Below are 6,000 nucleotides of genomic sequence, written 5' to 3'. Positions count from 1 at the left end.
TATTTTTTCATTTTATATTCCTGTTGCCGTTCCCTGCCATCCCTGTGGGGGAACCTGGAGGTCAGGCATCTTAGCAAAGGACATGAAAATAAGGGAATGTTGAATAATAAATGCTTCAGGTCATGCAAGCTGTTCCTATCTCCCACCTTCCTGACGGATGATTACAGAATAGCCTAGCTGAGGCACTTTCGGGTGCTCACACAGTGATCCTGGGGTGTTAGTATGCAGTCTGTGAAGCTGTCAATGCTCTTAGCCTTTGCATGGGTTGTCAAAGGAGTTTTTGAATCTCAGTAAGCACTTTGCCATGTGGCAGGGACTTCCAAAAGCTACGTGCTATATAACTGGGCATTTTCTTTTAATAGTTTCAAATTATTTCATTTTTGTTACTTTTTAAATTCTTTCAGTTCTAGGAGAAATGGTATTTTAAAGTATGTGATTTTCTTATATTGTCTGGAAATGTAACTTCCCCCCTCTCTTCAGCCCAGACCATTTTTGAATGTTACTGGGGGGGAAGAAATATCACGACTTCCAGATTTGCCTTGTCTTTCTTTTGACTGTGAGAGGAGGGTTAACAGTAGAAGTGGGAAGAAGGGTTAGCAAAGGGGAGTGCTAGTCATGTGGACAGAATGCCAGCAGCAAAGCTGGCACGTGTTGTTTCATTCGCATGAAAGTATGTTTTATTCATTTGCTGATGATCACCTACAGTAGCTATCAGAAAGAAAAAAAGAGCACCAGAATATTACTGGAAATCTACGTGAAATTCTGTAGCTTAGTCCCCCTTCAATGCCAGGTGACTGCAGGAAATGTGAGTTTCTGGACAGTTTCACTGGAATTAATATAGGCACTTTTGGCGGATTAAATACTAAGGGGGAAACTTTCATAGCTCACTTCCTTATGTTATTTACTTGGCATTAACTTCAACTTGTTTTCATGCTGTTTTCACACTTGACCCTCTCACCAACGTTTAGGCATCCATCATGCAGATACCTGCAACTGAACTGGTCATCCCAAGCTCCCATTTTAGTCAGGAAAGGCAAAGGCATTTTTAGGATTTGATTCATTTGACATAGCTTAGAAATATTCTTTAGGATGAAAAGGACTGCTAGTCTTCATGGAGTGTATTGGCTAAATATCAGCTAACTGCATGGAGCGTTTTGGTAGGCTGCAGGCACATAGATTTGTGGTGGGAGTCAGGTACATCTATGTTTAGTGCTATTAATACCTAGATTTCCTGGTTGCCACTATAGCAGGGTTCCCACGAGCTGTGTGAGATACTTTTCTGTCTTAACTAGATGATCCTGGGGCATGTCAAGTAGTTCAGGATGGCAGCGCTTAGGGAACTGAATCCTCTGCCCAGTCAGGTGGATCCTGCTCTTGCAGTCTTCACACTGACGAAGTCATACGTTAAAAGGCAAGAGAGTGTTTTTGCCTTATGCAATAAGTGGAAAGCTTCATAGAGTTGGCCGTGTACTCCTGCAATACACCTGCAAGGCCAAGAAATGCTATGATTGCTAGTTCAGAAATGAGGGAAGAGATGCTGAGGAGGGTAAAGATACTCATCTGCGTGGCATATGGAGTGTAAGGTGAGGTGACTAAGCGGTAGATGACTCCACCGCACCATGCAGAAATCACAGTTGAAGTGCTGGAAGCAGCCGTGCTTTTGCACAAGTGCCGTTTTGCCTTCCCAAGCCAGCTTGGAGATCTCAGCATTGTGGCGTCGCTCTGCCTTAAGTCATGAAGGAAGGCTGGTAAAACATGGAGCTGAGCCCAAACCTCCTCCTAATTAGCAAATGATAGTTAGGGCTGTTGTCGCCCCTGGGATGAGGATAAGTATGAACTCAGCTTTTGGCCTGCTGGGAAGCAGTTTAGGGTTTTATGTTAAAAAAGTTCTGCAAAAATAGCAAAATAGTTAATGATTTTTTAATTGAATCTCTTACTTTTAATATTAATAACCTATTAAAACCAATGGGGTATGAAACACTTGGAGCTACTGTTTGAAGTCAGGTTGGATGAATATTGTTGAACTGTAACTTTTTTGTAGCTCTGTAACTTTTCACTGGCTGCTGGGAAGATAATACTTTTAACAGGAACATGTAAGTTCTGGAGCACAGACATGCCTTGATGGGACAGTGGGAAGGGAGAGTGGGCAAGGGAGGGCAACAGACATGAAATGCAGAGTTAATGGCTTTCCTGCATATTTTAGGGCAGGGCGATGTGCTGGTTCCATGCAGCAGCTGGTGAATTCAAGTATGTATTTAACATTCAAAGTCAAACTCTGCTCTGTGTAGGGCCGATCAGAGCATGCAGGGATTAACCAGGTGTGTGGCCCAGAGCAAGATATGTATTCCTGTGAAGTTGGTGACCATCTAAACTAAGATCATGTGCCACAGCACAATGTTCATCGTGAAGGCACTGACTTTTGCAGTGCCAGCCAATTCCTCTGCTTCATCAGCTGGAAGGAGCAATGCTAAGGAAAAAGGCATGCCCTTCCTTTGCCCAAAGCAGATGGATGCTATATATATAGATCTGAACTACAGCTTCCTTGGATTTCCAAGCCAAACCTGTAGCGGTATCCAAGGCGAGGGAATAGCACCTGAACATGAGCTGTCAGAAGGAAATTGATGACCATGCTATAGTTCCCTGCTGCTCTGAAAGGCCTTAAGTTCCCTATGGCTTTGTATTTGGTATGGTGCATTTTTCCAGTTGGGAAAAGTGAATGGAAAAGCTCTACCCAGGGCTGTGTATTGTGAGCGATGGCTCCAGGCCTGAAGGAGGAAAAGCAAGAGAAAGTGGGAAGCTAGAAAGCTGTGAATTAAAAAGGGGTAAGGAACAGTCTTCACACTCCCTTTCCACCTTTCTTTTAATTTCCTTGTCTGTTAAACCTTAGAGCAAAAGCTGAATCAGTTTATAATGACAGTATGCAACAGTATAGCATATATCCTCCATAATCCCTTTGTTTGTCACAGTAAAAATAAAAGGAGAATTTAGTGTGATTATTGCCCCTTTTATTAAGCAAATATTTTGTCTACTCTCATAGACTGCAAGGACCCACAAACAGTACTAGTTATGATTTTTGTTACCACAACAGGGAAGAGCTTTCCTCATCAATTAGCCAACTTTTGGACCTGTGAAACTTTCAGTGTGAATCTGGCATCATGGTTCATTTTCTTATGTGCTTCATGGCTTGCAAAAGAGGAATACTGATTTGGCTGTTCCTGTGCCATCCACATCTGTGAAATGGGAAGCCAAGAAAACGTCACAAAATGAAGATCCAAAATGCAGATACATATTTAATTTTAAACTGATTGTGAAAAAAACAACTATCTGATGTAGAATACCTTCACTGGTGACTTTTCGCTGTTTAATATCCCAACATACTGAATCACATTTGGAAGTTAGATGCATTGAAGAATACATTTGTAGACTCTGAGCCCAAACAACCATGTTTTTACTGTGCTTGAGCCCCAGATTTATCTTCCTCCTTTACTCAGGTCCAAAGCCTTACTCTCTCACTGCCACAAGCTATTTTGCTGCTGCTGTATGCTCATGTGGATCTTATTTATTGTCATTTGACAGAAACTAAAAATGCAGTTCAGAAAATGCTTTACCAAAAGTAATTTGTTCCCAGCAAGACCTTTTTAGCTACACAGTAACATGAAAGCATCAAAGTGCCAGGAGAACTTTTTAAAAATAAACTGCCCTGATGCTAAAATAAGCTTTAATTGATTGAGCATCACACTGAGCCTGACAATCTAAACCATTTATTATTATTTTTCCTTTCAAGCTTCAGCTTCATGTGATTTAAAGTGACTGAATTACAGTTCCCACATACCTTCCTACCCACACTGCATGAAAAAAACCCCATACATAAACTTCTTAGCTCCAGAGGAGCTGCTGGATACACCTGGAAGAAAATAAAAAAGCTGATTGAAAATAAAGTTTAAATAAAGGTTATGATGATGGGAATGTTCTGCAAAAAAACCCCTATTCTGGCTAAATGCCATGCTGTGCTTCCCTTTCCTCAGAGGAGAGCTCTCCTGGGGATGTCTCTCCCTAGTCAAAGGCATTTCTTTAATGCCTGCTTGTAGAGCACTGGATCCCGTAGGCCAGATGCTGTCGCAACTCCCTGCACTGGAGATTAATAATAGGCTGTGGATAAACTACCACTCTGTTGTCCCTATTTTAGGTTTTTAAAGAAAAACCACAACCGAGTGGCTGTACTCGGCTATTTAAATAAATAACCTGTTGCAGGTCTAGCAAAAGGTCAACAGCACCACCAAAGACTGCTGATAAATGTTCAAAACTTTCTAGCCGATGGAAAGGAGGCTGTACTGGTGGTCCTACGCTAGAGAGAAGCAAGCACTGGAAGCAGGTGGAATATAGCAAATATCAATGCGGTCAGTTACGGGGTTTCTTCTTGGCAGTGTGTTGTGGAGGACGCAAGTCTGGTCAGACACTCATTAGTGATAACTAGTGATTCTTTTAAAAGTATGTCAGCCGTGCTTGTGGCATGTTTGGTTACGTGAGCAGGGAAAGCACGGATCACTACCTTCAGCTTGGGGAGTGGTTTTAGACTCTTGCCAGTGTAATGGGGCTCACGGGTCATGAGAAGCTGCAATTTCCCCAAGGGCTATTGCCGTGTTCAGGTCAGAGCAACTTCCAAGCTAGCCCCAAGCTTTGGTTGAGTTTAAAATCTCACTGTAAGTCCTTATCTGAATCGTAGCCCTGGACAATTCATTGCAGCCAAGAGCCAAACAAAGGTTTTTATTTAACTCTCAAAATTTCAAGAGGAGGAAGATGATTAAATACGCTTTTGGCTGCCCTTTTGGCCCTCAATTTCTGTGCCCATGTCAGCACTGCCTGTGATAGTGCTGTGACATTTACGTTCACAGAGCCAGCAAAGCTCAAACTGCTGGTAGAGGTTAGGGGTGATCCAGGCCCTGTCTACAGATGAGTTTCTCGATCTGGGTGTCTGGCTGTCCCCTCAGGACTCCTAGACTTGTTTGTCAGCAAAATGGACCATCGTCACCTTGGGTTGGCATCCTAGTATATGTTTGCATGCTGAGCAGGTTGCATGCTATCAAGCAGCACCTCTAAGTTGCAATTCCTGCTCTCTGTCAAAGGGGCTAATAAATCCCTCTCTCACCTTTCCTTCTTGCCTGCTTAAATTATAAATTCTCATGGAAAGAACTGGCTCTGCTAATGCCCAGCTGCAGTGTCTAACACAGTCCTGTTCCAGGAGTGGTCTCTATTTGCTACCCTAATACAGATAAACATGACCCAGGAATTCATGGCAGATCGCAGATCCAAAGGAAGGAATTTGAAAGGGTCGCCAGTTTTATTAATAGCCATCTCTGTAACCACATGCAGGTCAGATCGGACACTGTGAAGAGCTTAAAAGCTGAATCCACGCTATCACAGGAGGGGCAGAAAGATGTGCCTAGTCACAGTACTGTAGGGATAGAGCTTTCTTTCTTCAGGTTTGGTTGTCCAGATTTCCAGTGAGCGCTTCCACAGTGCCAGAAGAGCGAAATAAAATGTATTTCAGGAAGAGTGGGGATTTTTGAAGACCGCAGAAGCCAGCTGGATTTTTTTTTAATTTATAATTTTTGACATGGACTGAACTAAGCATGGACTAGCATGGACTATTTATAAAATCATGATGCGTCTGAAAACATATTGGCTTTGCCTAGAAGATTAACGCAGATAAACAGGTAGACTACCCAAGACAACACGTGTTGCCTACAGTGTATAGTTAGTAATGTAATCAGTGCTGTAGGAGGACATAATGAAGAATGGTTTGAAAGCTGAATGTCTGGACTGCTTGAAAGTTCGTGTGAATTGAAGCTGATGGTTAATTCAAGAGGAATATACTTCATTCCTTCGAAAGCAAAATCAATGCAGAACTGTTGTAAAAAGGCAAAGGTAACTTTTCCTAAATCATTTTCTATAATAGGTGTCTGCTACATCTTGATTATAAGAGTAGTATAAAATTTTTGA

Source organism: Fulmarus glacialis, unplaced genomic scaffold (assembly GCF_000690835.1).
Source record: "Fulmarus glacialis isolate BGI_N327 unplaced genomic scaffold, ASM69083v1 scaffold7480, whole genome shotgun sequence".
Classification (NCBI taxonomy): Eukaryota; Metazoa; Chordata; class Aves; order Procellariiformes; family Procellariidae; genus Fulmarus; species Fulmarus glacialis.
The sequence above is the reverse complement of the archived record's forward strand: the minus strand, read 5'-3'. Positions refer to the sequence as shown.